Here is a 16,746-nt window from a genome sequence, read left to right as displayed (position 1 = left end):
GGAATAGAGTATAACTCATTGCCATGGCATCTGCCACCCTGAACACTAGACAGCGATGTCCTCTAGAAAACCTCTCAGGAGCTGAAAGCTTGTAATGTACAGTGTAAAGAAAACAGGTGATGAACTCTGGATATGACAGTAACTTAGATCAGTGAAAGTGTCATACAGTTCTGTAAGAGCTAATAATAACTGATACTGAAGTCAAATAGAGTGCTTCTAGATTTTGAGTGGCTCTGGAGATGCGAGAATGGATAAGACAGTACTAGTAAAATCTAGATACAAGGCTAACTCACTTTGGCCATCTGTGCCATGCAGTATCTTCAAGGCACTGAATATGTGTTAGAGGTCATGTCAGGTAGCCTACTCATCCTTATATTTAGGTGGAAGGCTGACGGTGGCATGCTTGTGAGGATTCCTCAGGCTTCTTCTACAGCAATCCTGATTGCGAAGTGAACATAGCGACGCACACAGTGCTGCAAAGTTTGAATCTCATCTTTCTGGCTCATCTTGGCTGGTGAACCTTATAGTCTTAAAATAGCAATTATCTAAGAGGGAAAGTCCCACAAGTTCTTGATAACTGGATTATAAAAATAGCCATCAGTGCTTGTATGACTTCCAAACAACTCTTGATCCACATTCTGGCTAAGCCTTGTGGAAATGTATCCATCATCAAGAAAGTGATGCAAGCGTATGGACCAACTGGTGGCTGAAGTTTCTCTTAAATCTGCCTGGCATCAAGCCAGTTATTTGTCTCTTTGCAGGTCAGGGAAGGTGTAACTATAAACATTATGTGACCACCACATCAAACAAGAAGCCCAACCCTTGTACTTGTACTTGTGACATGAGAGTGTCACAGAGACTCTCATGGACTCAGAGGGACAGCCTTCCATCTTCAGTTCCCTCTGTGCAAGAATGAAGTTTATTTCCTACCGATGGGGACTTTTTACCATCTTGTACCATCTACACTTTTCCCAGAGCCTGACAAAGGGACTTTGATCCTGAAAGCTTGCAGAAAAGGACAATTTTCTTGCCATTTTCCAGTTGGTCTAATAAAAGGTATCATTTTGGAACCAAGAGTTCTAGTTTTTTGTATGTCTTTTTGTCTCAGACCAACACCGGGCTACCAAGTACACCCCCCAACCCTTGTACTTCCATTTTTCCAATTTGGAGATGAAGTATGGGGCAGTACTCTGAGGTACGTTATCTGTCCTTTCAATCATCTTATATTTTCTGGACTCTCCCACTTACTTCTTTGAATTCTCCCACCAAAATTTGGACCAATCTTTTTTGCTTTCTTTCCTTTTATTTTATATGTTTATTTTATAATGCCTGTTACAGTAGTATCTAATCATGTTTCTTTACAGTAGTGATTAATTTGATTAGCTTGAATCCCAGAGCTGCAATGACATCAGTGATGCTAGTGCAAAAGAATGGAAGTCTTAATAAGCTTGAATGACAGGGTATCCTGTCATCTACTCATTCGGGCTTTGTCTGAAGAGGGAGTGCTAGTGGGCTATTTTAACCTATTTATACATGCTTAAAGTCTAGGTAATGAATATATTTAGGCCTTGCTGTAATCCCCATTGAAATCAATGGTGAACTTGATGAGAGGTGGATCAGGTACTTATCTGTTTGACAAATAGAGCCCTAGGACCCAATTCCTAAACTTACGGCACAGCTGTTGAGACATTTGAAGTTTGCCTGACAACGATTGCAGGATGTGGGCCCGAATAAAACTGTTGTAATAAAATAAAAAATCCTTGAGCATCTTAGTTTTGAGGCTCATTAAAAATATAGACATGGAACTACTAGTGTTTCAAACAGGCAAGGATAAAATTGTTTTTGGAGCAAGGCATGTAGAAATTTTTCCCAGCAAAAACAAAAATTAGATTTACAAACTTTTGTTAGTAATGTTTATTTGGTTTGGTTTTTTGGGGTTTTTTGGAACATATCTATACAAACAAAAAAGACCTAATGCACATACAATTATTAAGGCATAAAAATGTTTGTGATATAGCTTATTTTGCTGAAGGAATCAGTATAAGTTATATGGGCAAAAACACTTTTTTCCTGTTATAAACTGTCGCTGTGCTAGGAAGCTTTGCCAGTAGAGCTATACCAGCCAGTCTTATCTAATGTGGACCTGCACTAAAGAAAATAAACATTCAACATTCCTTAATGCTATTCAATAGTATTATTTTATAATAGTAAACACTTTTTATGTGTTTTAGCTGATTATAGACAAGGACCAAATCTCAGACCTTTAAAGTTAGTCTTGTGTAGGCAGACAAAGGCCATGTGTAGTTTAAACAAATAGAAATAGCTTGGTTTTCAAAGGTGCTGAGCATCTCAGTTCCTATTAAAATCAATAGGAACTTCAGGAGCTCAGCATCTTTAGAACTGTATCTTCTACTGAGGACCCGGTGGGCCTGATCCTGAAATGAAAGGTGAGGAAGCATTCACCTGACTCCTTAATTGCAGGCGTGAGTTCTAGGATTGACAATCCTGATTTTAGGTTTCAAGGTTTGAAAAAAATGTTTAAGCTGATTTTATAGCTGAGTTGTGCTATGGCTGGATTGAGAAAACTGAGGCTCAGAGCAGGTTCCTTCAAGCAGTTTTACTTTCTGCTTTTACTTTGATTCAGTTTCACAATATTTCAGCTGCTTTTGGAATGAGATAATCTGTTGTTTTCAGAACTACAACTGGGTATTCTTTTGACAGTTGATTTCATGCCATCTTTGGTACCCATTATATCTTACCTATAACTCATTTTGAGACATGAACAGATATTTAACACATGGCAAAGTAATTTTGTCCCTGAAGAATTCAATATATATATCATTACTGACTGCATCCCAGAGCAGGTGTCCATGGAAAGGGATGACCATTTTCCATCTGTTTGTTTTATTCTTTGGCTTATTTGTCACCATTAAATGATTACTTCAGTGACAGAACTCTCAAACTATGCATTACTGAATTTCTATTTCAGCTGGAGAGCAAGATGATAGCCCTTTGGAATGTACACTATTAAGGGAAGAAAAATGAGGACAAAGTAGGGGCTTTTGGTTTCTCATGCTTATGCATGATCTTTTTTTTTAAATATTCTTTTGAAGTTTGGTAATGATTCCACACTCGCATAGGTCCAGCTTCCCCATGATTTCAGCCTGTGATTAAACTGATTTAAACAGAAACCAGTGCAGGGATGGTTGAATGAAAGATTTTTACTACAGGCCTCTGTCCTGCAATTGCAAATACATGTGTTAGGACCAATGTGTCCAGAGTGGGTCCAAATGAATAAAACAAAGCTGTATAGAGGAACAGCAGTTTACCCCCATACTTCCAGGAGTGGCATGTCAAATCTGACTCCAGTAGAGGTCAGTGCTCTACATTTCTGTTTACTTAAATAGGAGGTAAGAATGGCTAGCCTTTGACAAAACCAGGGATTAGCAGTGTGCAGTGGTCACATTCAGATTTAAAAGGCAGCTTCTGTGGGAAGATAAGATTGTTAAAATGACTATCAAGATAGGGGAATCAGATAGCTTAGGGATTTAAGTAATGGGGCAGCCTGTCGCTTTTGGGGCACTGATTTGCATTGAGTTCAGGATGGCAATGACTGGAAGCGTTTCATATTTGACAGCCTTGTGGCCTTTGTGAAATGTGTCATGGTCTCAGGCCATTTCCTCACGAACAGGAGCTCATATCTCAGAGACTGCCATTGCAATGGGCTGTAATTGTGAATGACAATTTCATTGGGAATCTGAACCACAGGAGCCAAGACCTAATGATGGAAAAAAAAAGAGTTCATCCTGATAGAGAATTGCCTGGATTAGGGTTGAAAGATACTGCTGAAACAAAGCTGAGCCTTATTCTGTCCTAGTTTGGTGCCTAAATAAAGATCTGTTACCAAACCATTTTCACAAGTATGAAGTACCTTTTCCTAGGTACCTTTCCTCCAATATTACAAATCCTACTGTAAGGGGTGTTTGTTGTGCACCTACCTGCCAGTTTAATTCTTTAGACACTTTTTCTGATGCAGTACAAAAATAGCATAAAACCAGGATATATTCCAATGCATCCAGTACTTAGAGCAGAAAGGTGAACCACGAGTGTTTGTGAGAGAGATTTGTGAATAGTAGTGGAGCACCCACTATTAAAATTCATAGTCTGTGATGTGTGTGTTGTACAGCACATTGGGAAACTGTGTCCTGAAGTGCTGTAGATTATGGAGAAATGAGCAGGAAAAAGATTAATTGTGAGATGCATTTCACACTGTTTACACAAAACAGGGACCCCACCCTACCCACCTAGAAATATGTGAAGCATTTTTTTGAGTCAAGGACTGGAAAGTATCAGAAAAAGAACTGATGGTTAGAGAATATATTTCAACTATTTTAAAGTAAATAGAGTCTGTTTGATGTTGTGGGATTATTGAATAAATTGCATGTATGACACAGTGAGTGGTAGGATAGTATGGTCATTACTAATGTCCTTTGAATATTTGGTTAACCACTGTATAATCCTGCTACATACAGTAGCCTTTCCAGGGAGAATTTAGATCTACCCTTTTGGGCAGGATTAACTGTTAGTTTCTTGTTTCAGCAACTTTTCAATTATTTGATTCCAATGCTAAAAGCTTTCCATTTTGGAAAAATCATGTCCTTTTGACATCTGACTCTAAAGAATTGTTCCATGCCATAGCTTCCTAGTAATGAACTGGGAGGTTACCTCCTGTACATGGCAGAAGAACAGGTAGGGAAAGTCTGTCAGAATTCGGAAGCCATATATATGCTCTACTGCAAAAGTGAAATTCCTTTTTTTTTTTTACTGAGTTCAGCAAAACGCACACAAAATGCATTAACAACAGTGAACTTTGCATTTCCAATCAAATTCTTGTAGGGATATTAATATAAAAATTACTCATCTCTAATTCTTCTGTTCTTACTTTCTTCTATTGGCATTTAAGAAATATCTTGCTGCTCTCATCCTCTTCCTTGTGTCTTATCCTTTTCTTTGAAATACTTCATGGCAAAGTCTTCCTTGAGATCTACCAGGGGAGGATGCACAATAGGGCTGTACAAAGCTTCAGTAGCTGATTTGAGTTGGACGAGATTCAGCCCGATTCAGCAGCTGAATCTCTGAGTCTGGATCGAATTGGGAGACCCATTAAAAGCTCCAAATCAAATTGGAAGCCTCCGAATCGATTCAGAGGGGTTCAGCACCGATTCAGAGATTTGGCCGTTGACTATACAGGAAGCAGTCATCAACGATGCTGGACACTGCTGCCTCCAGCTGGTAAGTCTATTGTAGTGGATGGAGTGGGGATGGAAGGGGTGGGGGGGGCAGATCAGTGCCCCCACAGCGAGGGAGGGATTGGGGCTGGGGCTGGGGCAAGCTGCCCAGCTGGGGCAGGGGGGCGCAGGACTCGGGGAGGCGGGCTCCCATGCCTGCGCACCTCCAAGAGGGCACGAGAGGAGGCATGTGCCCCCAGATCTGCACGGGGTGGGCTGGGCCAGGCTGCACTCCATGGGAGCTGAGCCTTAGCAGCTGGGCTGTGCTCCACAGCAGGTGGAGCCTGGACTGTGCCCCAGGTGGCTAGCCCCAGCCGCAGACTGGAGCGCAGCCCTGGTTCCGCCCGCCCTGCAGAGCTCAGTGGAGCAGAGGCTATGGGGGGGCTGCAGCCCCCCTAAAACTCCCTATAGCCCCTGCTGCCAGTCCTGCCTCAATCCAGGTGCATGCACCCACCCCCATGTCCTGCTGCTGCTCACCTAACCGGGGTGAGTGGGGCAAAGCTGCGGCTTGTCCAGGAGGCACAGAGAGGCTGGAGCGGCTTCTGCTGCTGCACGCCACTTGTCTGAGGCAGCACAGCCCCTGTTCCTTTCACTGCCTGTCCAGAGCACAGCCCGGCCCAGCCCGCCCTTGCAGATCTGGGGGCACACACCCACTCCCATGTCCTCCTGGACCGGCGTCAAGAGCCACTGGAGGAGCCACCAGAAGAGCAGCTCCCAGACTGGTGGCACACACTGGTGGGATTCCCCCTCCCCAAGTACTGCGCCATCCCACCCTGGCTGGGAAGCTTGTCCCAGCCCCAATCCCTCCCTCACTGTGGGGATGTTGATCTGCCCCCCCTACGCCCCTTCCTTCCACCTGCTGCCCACCACAACAGACTTACCAGCTAGAGGCAGCTGTGTCCAGCATCGTCAAGGACGGCTGCCTGTATAGTTTATGGCCAAATCTCCGAATCGGTGTCGGATTTGAATCCAAAGCAAATACTTGCTGCTTCACACAGGCCTAATGCACAACTGCATGTTATGTAGAATCAGGGAAGAAGTTGATCCACTTTCCCTTCAGGGTCTGACACTTCCTTGCAATAGTGTTCTTGCTTTCAACATTTTAATATAAACAGTATGAGATTTCTTTTCCACCTAGTTAAAAGCACTGACCACTGAGGGATGAAAGCTAGATGCTTCTGCAAAAGGTGAATGCTTCCAACCCAAAGAGTGTCTAGGCAAATAGACATTTCTGGGGCAATACCCATGCACAGCAATACTGACATTTCTAATAAGAAAAATTATACTTATCAAATGTTATAAACAACTATTATTAATATGTTTCTTTCCTTTCCTAGAATGACTGTAGTTAGAAGTAGAGATGACTTGTTATCCTTTCCAATAACTGTTTTTATATAGACAGTGCCCATAAATTTGTTAGGTGCTTTACAGGAATACAGTTTTCCTTTTGAGCAAGGTCAATAGCCAGACATCTTACAGTGAAACATTGGGAAAGCTTCAATGAGGTTTCAAACAAAAGTAAGAGAAGGGAGTGGGGGAGATAGGAGTGGAGGATGAGAGAAATAGTTATATTAGCATGTGACTCAGGTTTGACAGGAGCACATCTTGCAAATCTGTTGCAACTAATAGCATTTGGTAAGTATTCATTTGTTTTCAGTTATCTCACTTGTGCAGGCAGTATGGTAGAGGTGAGGTTTAAAGAGGGATGTAAAAGCAGATAAGCAGCAAGGGCTTAGCAAGGTGTTCCACAGTTTGGGACTGTGTGTATGAAGAGATAGAGGTGGAAATAAGAAAATGAACAGGGTCTCAAAAAAGTAGTCTGAAAGTGGATCAGCACGCAGGAGATAGAGATATAGACTGGGAAAGCTGAGCAAGGTCTTTGAAAGAAGAACAAGGGGACAGAGCTGCACATGAGGTAAGTTGTAATAGTCCCACTGAAGGCAGTGGGAGCTTTGCCCCTGGTCATTAGTTGAGGGTCTGCCCCAAGACCCTTGAATATGAAGCAAGACAGCAAAGGACTCAGAAAGAAAGTGGACCGATGGACAGAGTGGTTATCAAGGAAGGTGGTTTTTCTCTGTAGGTGTAGCAGATGTGGATATGGAGTTTACCACAGAAGGCAGTATTGTAGTGAAGGCAGGAAGTTATTAAGCTGTAGACCAGCCAACTTGGGACAGAAAGGCCAGGTTGGATTTTTGGGTATATTGTGGAAGAAGAAATGTGTTGGATGGAAGAAGATAAGGAAATGGAGAGTTAGAGGTTGATGGAGCAGCAGGAGAAGGTTTAGAAGGACATGAGGATTCAGTCTGTCACCTGTTGAATGATCTGTATGGTCTAACTTTCAATAACACTTTTGATTTATCGCTGTTCTTTATTGTGAACTTAGTAGGAAAAAGTCCAGAATACAAAAACCTCCGTAACCATTAGTACTAATGCGGTCCATTCTTGGTAGTTGCAACAGAAAGACAAGGACATGACTAAGGGACATAGAAGCTAAGCTGTCCTAGGGGGTTTGAAGAACATTAGTAGGATAATTTGGGGAAACTTCCTTTGTAATGGCTTGTACTGTACTTGTGTGGATTAGTAGAGGACTTCAATCAATGGCCATTAATTCAGACCCTTTCATCAGCCTTAAATCCATTAATAAATGTTAAAAATATGTATTGCTATCACAGCAGCAGTTGTCCCGTGCAGCTGTTTCTAAATACGTGTAACACATTTTCTATGAAGATAACTCATTCATAGAAAATCCAAAGGTTCAATCATATATGCAAATAAATTAGCTAGTTATAAAACCGACTTACACAGCCATTATTACCTAGGTGGCTGCACCTTGAAGACACCACTTCAGTCATTAAATCATCATAGCAGAACGAATATATCCAAAAGGCCATCCAGGTATCCTTTTGTTGGATATACAGTGCACCCAAAGGGCATCCTGCTCACTCAAAATTTACAATGACTTAGGACAATTAATGCCACTATGCCTAAGTATTTTCTATGCTACAATGGATTAAAGAAACCCATTCACATTTAAATAACCTTATATACCCCTGAAAAGCTTTTGAATTTACCCTATTTTTACTTCAGTGGCTCCCACTTTATCCCTTTATTTAGAGGACTATACAGTGAGCCCTTGTCCTTTCATCACAGACTTCTCATTCAGCAACTGATGATTTCCTTTAGCCTGTGCTAGATATTACTTCTTCCTTCTGAGACTGCCTGCTATTTCAGAGGTCTACACTTTCTCATATTTAACTTTGTCAGACTTTTTCTATAAATTGCCTCACAAGACTGGTTGTGAAAAATGTTATAGGTTTTATTCGAGAACTTTTCACCTCCATCACCTTGTTCCAATTACATAATGTAAGCTTTGGTGCACTATTTTGTTGATCTGTGTGCTCTGTCATTGTAAATTGAATTAAATTGTTAATAAAAATAAATGTTAAGATTTGTCAAAAAATTTCTGTCCAACATACCTTTTCACATTTTTTATTAAGAGTAGCTGATCTTTAAAATCCAAAGGCCCTGTTTATGAAAGACTTATCCTGCTTACTTTGGTGCTAAAGATTACAGGAATCAAACAGAAGATAAGCATACAACTCTCAGGTTGTTTTTGAGATCATATTAATTTATAGCATTCACAAAGGGAAATTTGCCTTGTGTGCAACATAATAAGGGAGCTGACTATAAGAAAAGGCATTGCTGATCCCAGCATGCAAAGAATTATGATCCAAGAGTCACAATCATAGAAGAGTACTGGGAAATTTACCAGAAGTCCCCACAAATGTCAGGATATCACTCTTTTCCAACTTGTAGTCCAGGCCCCTCCATTCAACCTAAATGGTTTCCATGCCAAAATGAATTAAACAGCACTCTGCACTTCTACGTCTGATATTTATGCATTCCTAAACAAAAAAAACCCACTTTTTATACCTTTTATATAGATCTGCTAATATTCCCTTGCTTCATGTGCATGTTTTGTGATGTGATTTGGATTTGTACATGCAACTTGATGTTTCTATGCGCACAAAGAATTATGCAGGCAAAAATGTGGTTGGAATTGTATGCTTCAGTTAAGTACTGACTCACTTGGGGCATAGACAGAAGTGCAGCTCCATGCTGCAACTCAGAACGTTTTGCAGGAAGTGCTCTGAGTTACAGTGATCCCTGGAACCAAACAGAAGTTCACTGTTGGGTCCAGGCGTGAGGGAAATCTAGCTGGTTGCTGTGAGCCTGCAGCTGGTTTCCCCTAGCAATGGTCTTCTTCCCTCCCAGCCTACGCTGTTTTCAGAACGGGAGAGGGAAAAGCAAGCAGAGGGAACTCATTCTAGGGTTTCCCCAGCCAGCGCTGGAGGGTGTGTGTGGGGGGGGGGAGGGATTGGAGCCCCCCCACTTCAGGGGAGTCTCCAATTCACCCATTCCACCCTCCAGCGCAGGCTGAAAAAACCACAGACCTAACTCCCTTCACTCCCTTTCCCCCTCGCCTCCGGAAAACAGCAACAGGTTGGGAGGCAGTGCAGACAGAAGTTACTGAAGACACGCCGTGTTTTGAAATGTCTTCATCTGAACCCTCATTCTGTCTGTGCCCTTAAGCTCATGTTTAACCTTAAATAGGTTCTTTAAAGCTTTGCTGGATCGGGCTATTAAGAGGCTTGGTTGCAGGTCCTTTAAACATTATGCCCATAAAGTCATTGTAGCTGTGATTATTGGTAAACACAACTTGTGACTGCCTTCCAAAATGTGGTATACAACTGAAAACATCCATGTCCTGATATGCTAGAAATATTACTTAGATATATGTTCCAAATACTAATTTTAAAATAGAAGAACAAACATACTTGAATGTGCAAAAATGGAAGAGAATTTGCACTCTCTCATAGCTGTGTTGGCTCTGCTGGCCTAACTGGAATAAAACATTATTTCTGTCTCTGAAGGTAGAAAACATGACTGCACTTGCACAGGGCATGGATATAACAAGTAAAGAGGTGTCATTTTCACAGAATTGTTTTCCAGAGCAGAACTGCACATTAAAGCTGTGTTTGTACAACTTTGAAAATAGGAGCAGAGAAATGATGCACCTGACAACAAAACAGTGCTCATAGCCTACCTATAGGTATCGCTAATCCAACATATACAAAAAATGTTTATACCATTTTTTCTTCTTTGACAGGTTCCCTTGCATCTTGTTTGGATTTTTTCCTTTTGAACCAGACCAGTGTTTTTACAACACCCTTCCAGTCAGATGAGTATTAGCACTTTTTCTTCTAACATTCTTTTTTAAATTACATTTGCAAAAGTTTCAGAAAATGGCTTTTCTCTTGTTTTTCTTTCTTTTTTTCCCCCTCAGTGAATGTTCTTCATATCTACTGGCCCACCAAGAATTTGTGGTAGTTGGTAAGTGTAAAATTTTCATAATGTATTGTTCTAGCATTAGCTTTATAAACATGTATGTGATGCTGCTAATTACATAGCCTTTCACTAGTGCAGGTGAAGGCACACTGCATATTGTAAAGGAGAGTTTCTTACGTCAGCATTTGAAAAATACTTAAAATACCCTTTCAGTTCACAGACAAGTTAGCATCACTATGAATGACTCAGGAAGAAAGATTAGCTCCCCATGGCCTTTTCTGATCTCTATTTCATGTATCTCATAGCACGCTGATCTCTACTTAGTTCTTGCCAAATATAGATTGAACTACTGGTATCCGCCTACCCTCACTGATTTCATTAACATCAATCCATCCATTTTGCAAGTGACTATTCCCAGTCAGGTCCACAGTAAACTAATAGAAATGATAAAATAATAATCCTTAGCTTGTAGTGGCTTTTTTTTCCAAAGCGCTTTGTATACATTCGCTAATTAACATTAGGTTTAGGCCTGAATAAGACCTGTGCAAAGCTACATCTTTTTGCTCAAAGTCATAATAGAGGTGTTACTGGAAACATTCATCTTATCTGTGTCTGTCCATTAGTCACTGTTATTTATAGAGTACCCAAAAATGTGCCAGGCACTCTACAAAACATAAAAAAATCAATACAGAACTTTTGCCTAACCCACTCTTTCTGCTTTTCATCTCAGAAGTGAAGTAGAGCAACATTAGAGATGTAAAAAAACTGAAAAACGTAGATAAAAACATAGTGCTACATTTTCAAGGGTATCACAAACAAACCTTTACATGTAGAAATGAAACAGGTGTACATTAATTTTCCAGCACTCTTTGTCTGTGCTGATGATAGAATTAATTCATATGATACCCAACATCAAGAGATGCACATGCAGGTGTTACATGTACTCACTTGCAGGTCCAAAGATGCAAACCCACTTTTAAAGTAAAGCATATGAAATCTCAGTCATGGTTTTGCTATTTTTTCATTCTGTGATTATTGTGTCTTCAAATGGTGACGCAGGATTTCAAGCATAGCCTACTGTAGCCATTACTACAAATGATTATCAGGTGTTTATTGAAATGTAAAGCACCAAGTTGAAAATGATGAATAGGCAAAAGACAGTTTCTGATGGAAACTGCAATGGATAAAGATCCAGGCAGGTGGCAAAATTCAGTGGAAGGCAAGAATGAATTTAAAAAGCATTAGAAGAAAGAAATGTGGTAGGGAGAGAAGACAGTGAAACAAAAGTTTTTTGTGCAAGTCTTGCAAGGTGGCTGGCTTGCTATTTGCTATTGTCCTTCCAAAAGGGGAGTGTTGCTGATTTGCACACTTTGCTGCATGTCCTCAGGACTGAAAGGAAATCATTCATCCATGGAGTCATGCGCTATCAGGAACAGGCTTCTGTGTCTGTTAAAGAAATATGTCAGTAGTGGTATCAACAAATATTTGGACTTTGAAGAGTTTAATGAATTTGGAAAGAGGGATGTGTCAGGTATAAAGAGAGTTGTAGGATTACTTCTATAAAATAATTCACACAGGACACTGGCAGCTGGGTGAACTTTTAATTGCCATCTAAAGCTCAGGATGTTGCCAGAAAACAAACAAAGCTATTGATATCCATCTGGGCATGAAATTTCTTCTTAGTATAGCATCTTGACATGTAGCTTCATTCTATGTCAGCTTTGCACAAGCTGGATTTTCCTTAGCCTTCAGATTTCAATGATAGGTCAAATAAAATATGTGGACAGAATCTTAAAAAAATAGTTTTGAATACTGCCCCCCTCAGTTCACACTGTGCTCTAGCTCTAGGTTTTTCTATAAACCCAATCACTCTATTTTGGGAGGCACTTGGATACTAGAGTGTACACACAAAGATCTCTTTCTAGTCAGCTGGAACTAGACTATGTTTATTTTATATGACACGCTTGTTTTTAAATGTGGTGTTATTGAAGGGAAAGTAAGATCAAAGAGCTGGATTTTGCATTTTACTTTGAAGGCACTGGCATTTATAGTCAACATGATCTCTTCTGGGGGTGGCTTCCAGATTCATGGGCTAGTTGCCAGGAAAGCTATTTCTCTTACGCACATGTATTTCTGCCCTGCAGTTGACAGTTTCATTGTTCCATTGGAACATAGCTGCTGTGGAAGTTCATGATCTTAAAACAGAGACACAATGGGAGAAATACATATGAAGACATAAATTTGTCAAACTGTAACAATTTAATAAGAAAACATTGAAGGGACATTTTTTGCAATGGGAAAGGTAGAGATGTTTTTGCAAAACCAGAAAGACCAAAAAACCTTGCAGGTACCTACATTTTTAAATGCAGAGAGAACAGTTATGTGCTCAAAGAGGTTATTAGACAACTAATATAAGACTTATTTGACTTGTATGCAAGCCTATGCATTTTGGCATGTAAAAATAAGTTTCAGAAACAGGAAAAAGTCTGCTTTAAAAATAGGAGAGAGGGAGATAAAGTGTTTCATTCTGTTCAGCAGTCATTACCTATAAATACAAGCATTTCCATCAGTTGCAGACTCAAAGGACACTGAGAACTTTTACAACATTCACAGGACATGCAAATCATGATCACTTAAAAAAAAAATTAGGCCCCTGGCAGACGTAAGTAGAGCCGCAATGAGATCTGATGCAGGATACCCACAATCATGCTCTTTGCCATGCCACATGTGCATTACAGGAGGTGGGATTGTGAATTAGATACCATCACCTTATTGCTGGTGCAGGGGAGCCTGGGATCACAATCCTGGGCTCCCCCTGCACTGGCAAATAGCAAGCTCCTGCGACTGGGAGCCCCCAGCTAATCTGGGCTCCTAGTGGTGGGGGAGCACCATGCACTCCTGCAGCTGGGAGCCCTGTATGCTGATCAGGCTCCCAGCTGTGGGGGCATACCATGTGCTCCTATGGCTAGGATCTGCATCACCTCATCCAGGCTCCCAACCACAGGATGTGCCCCTGAGCTGGGGGCCCAGATCAGTTAAAGGGGCTTCCAACCACAGGGACACATGTTCAATTATAGATTCATAGATTGTAGAGTCAGAAGGGAGCATAGTGGATCATCGTGTCCGACCCCCCGCCCGGGCAGGAAAAAGTACTGAGGTCAGATGACCCCAGCCAGGTGACTATCTAGCCTCCTCTTGAAGCTTCCAAGCTAAGTGATAGCACCACCTTTCTTGGAAGCCCATTCCAGATCCTTGTCACCCTTACTGTGAAAAATTTCTTCCTAATATCTAACCTAAATCCACTCTCAACTAGTTTACACACGTTATTCCTAGTCACACCCTGGGGCGCCCTAGTAAACAGAGCTTCCCCCTATTCCCCGTTGACCTCCCCTAATACATTTATAGGCGGCCACAAGATCTCCCCTCAGCTGTCTCTTGTGAAGCCTGAAGAGATTCAGCTCTCTCAACCTCCCCCCACATAGGGTCTATCATGAAGGCCACTAATCATGCAAGTGGCCCACCTCTGGACACTCTCGAGATTCCCCATGTCCCTCTTGAAGTGTGGCGCCCAAAACTGGACACAGTACTCCAACTGGTGCCTGACCAGTGCCATATAGAGGGGGAACATCACCTCCTTTCATCTATTAGTCATGCACCTGCTAATGCACGACAAGGTGCAGTTGGCCTTGTTGATGGCCTTGTTACACTGCCGGCCATACATTCATAGATTCATAGATTCATAGATGTTAGGGTCGGAAGGGACCTCAATAGATCATCAAGTCCGACCCACTGCACAGGCAGGAAAGAGTGCTGGGTCTAGATGACCTCAGCTAGATGCATATCCAACCTCCTCTTGAAGACCCCCAGGGTAGGGAAGATCACCACCTCCCTTGGGAGCCCGTTCCAGACCTTGGCCACTCGAACTGTGAAGAAGTTCTTCCTAATGTCTAGTCTAAATCTGCTCTCTGCTAGCTTGTGGCCATTATTTCTTGTAACCCCCAGGGGTGCCTTGGTGAATAAAACCTCACCAATTCCCTTCTGTGCCCCCGTGATGAACTTATAGGCAGCCACAAGGTCACCTCTCAACCTTCTCTTGCGGAGGCTGAAAAGGTCCAGGTTCTCTAGTCTCTCCTCGTAGGGCTTGGTCTGCAGGCCCTTAACCATACGAGTGGCCCTTCTCTGGACCCTCTCCAGGTTATCCGCATCCCTCTTGAAGTGCGGTGCCCAGAATTGCACGCAGTATTCCAACTGCAGTCTGACCAGCGCCCGATAGAAGGGAAGTATCACCTCCTTGGATCTATTCGTCATGCATCTGCTGATGCATGATAAAGTGCCATTGGCTTTTCTGATGGCTTCGTCACACTGCCGACTCACGTTCATCTTGGAGTCCACTAGGACTCCAAGATCCCTTTCCACTTCCGTGCCACCAAGCAGGTCATTTCCTAGGCAGTAGGTATGCTGGACATTTTTCCTCCCTAGGTGCAGCACTTTGCATTTCTCCTTGTTGAACTGCATTCTGTTGTTTTCTGCCCACTTGTCCAACCTGTCCAGGTCTGCTTGCAGCTGTTCCCTGCCCTCTGGTGTGTCCACTTCTCCCCTCAGCTTTGTGTCATCCACAAACTTGGACAGAGTACACTTCACTCCCTCGTCCAAGTCACTGATGAAGACATTAAAGAGTATTGGTCCAAGAACCGAACCCTGCGGGACCCCACTGCCCACACCCTTCCAGGTCAAAACTGACCCATCCACCACGACTCTCTGAGTGCAACCCTCTAGCCAATTCGCCACCCACCGGACTGTGTAGTCATCCACGTCACAGCCTCTTAACTTGTTCACCAGTATGGGGTGGAATACCGTATTGAAGGCCTTCCTGAAGTCTAAGTATATGACATCCACCCCTCCTCCTGTGTCCAGGCGTTTCATAACCTGGTCATAAAAAGAGACTAGAGTCATAAAAAGAGACTAGACCATGTTCATCTTGGAGTCAGTTATGACTCCAAGATCCCTCTCTGCCTCCGAGCTGCTGAGAAGGACACTCCCCAACCTATATGTGTGCTGTGGATTCCTCCTTCCCAGGTGGAGTACCTTACATTTATCTTTATTAAATTGCATCCTATTTCTCTCTGCCCATTGATCCAACTTGTCCAGGTCAGCCTGAATCTGTTCCCTGCCCTCCAGTGTACTAACTTTGCCCCATAACTTGGTATCATCAGCGAACTTGGAGAGGGTGCTCTCCACGCCCTCGTCCAAATTGCTGATGAAGATATTAAATAATATCGATCCGAGGTCCGAACCCTGAGGGACCCTACTTCCCACCTCCCTCTAGGCCAAGAAGGAACCATCCACCACCGCTCTCTGGGTGTGGTCCCTAAGCCTGTCAGCCCCCAACCCGACCATGTAGGCATCCACTCCACAGTCTGCTAGCTTCCCAATCAGGATAGGGTGCGAAACTGTGTCGAAGGCCTTCCTGAAGTCCAGGAAGATGACATCAGCCTCGGCTCCCGTGACCAGGCAGTGTGTGACCTGGTCATAGAAGGCTACAAGGTTTGTCAGGCAGGATCTACCTGTGACAAACCCATGCTGGTTTCCCTTCAGCATCGTTTCCCCTGCTGGGCCTGCACAAATGTGTTCTTTGATTATTTTCTCTAGCATTTTCCCAGGAATAGAGGTAAGACTGACTGGTCTAAAGTTACCTGGCTCATCCCTTCTCCCTTTCTTGAAAATGGGCACCACATTGGCCGTTCTCCAGTCCTCAGGGACCTGGCCGGAGCACCACGAGTGCTCGAACAACTGTGCCAGCGGCTCAGCTATGAGCTATGGCCAATTCTTTCAGCAGCCGTGGATGGAGGTCATCTGGGCCTGCTGACTTGTACCCATCCAGCTTCTCCAGGAGCTCCTTAACTATTTCAGAGCTAACCATAGGCGGACTTGTGCCATGTGGACATCCGTCAATGATCGAGGTGGGGGAATTGGCTCGGTCGGTACATAGAAATACTGAAGCGAAGAACTCATTGAAGAGCTCTGTGTTTTTCCCCGCGTCAACCACCAACTGTCCTGATTTGTCCTGCAGGGGCCCTCTGTTGCTCTGAGCTTTCCTTTTGCCCACTAT

General features: G+C 42.8%; 1 long non-coding RNA gene across 1 annotated transcript in view; it reads left to right on the top strand.

Annotated features, from left to right (window-relative positions):
* The window catches only part of LOC109283576 (uncharacterized), a 47,983-nt gene that overhangs the window by 23,826 nt on the left and 7,411 nt on the right, over positions 1-16,746 (top strand). The window contains exon 2 of the long non-coding RNA XR_002090798.2: positions 10,459-10,682. This is a non-coding gene — a long non-coding RNA (uncharacterized LOC109283576). The remainder of the gene's footprint in view (positions 1-10,458; positions 10,683-16,746) is intronic.

The sequence above is a fragment of the Alligator mississippiensis genome, chromosome 5, assembly GCF_030867095.1.
Source record: "Alligator mississippiensis isolate rAllMis1 chromosome 5, rAllMis1, whole genome shotgun sequence".
Lineage (NCBI taxonomy): Eukaryota > Metazoa > Chordata > Crocodylia > Alligatoridae > Alligator > Alligator mississippiensis.
The sequence above is the reverse complement of the archived record's forward strand: the minus strand, read 5'-3'. Positions and strand labels throughout refer to the sequence as shown.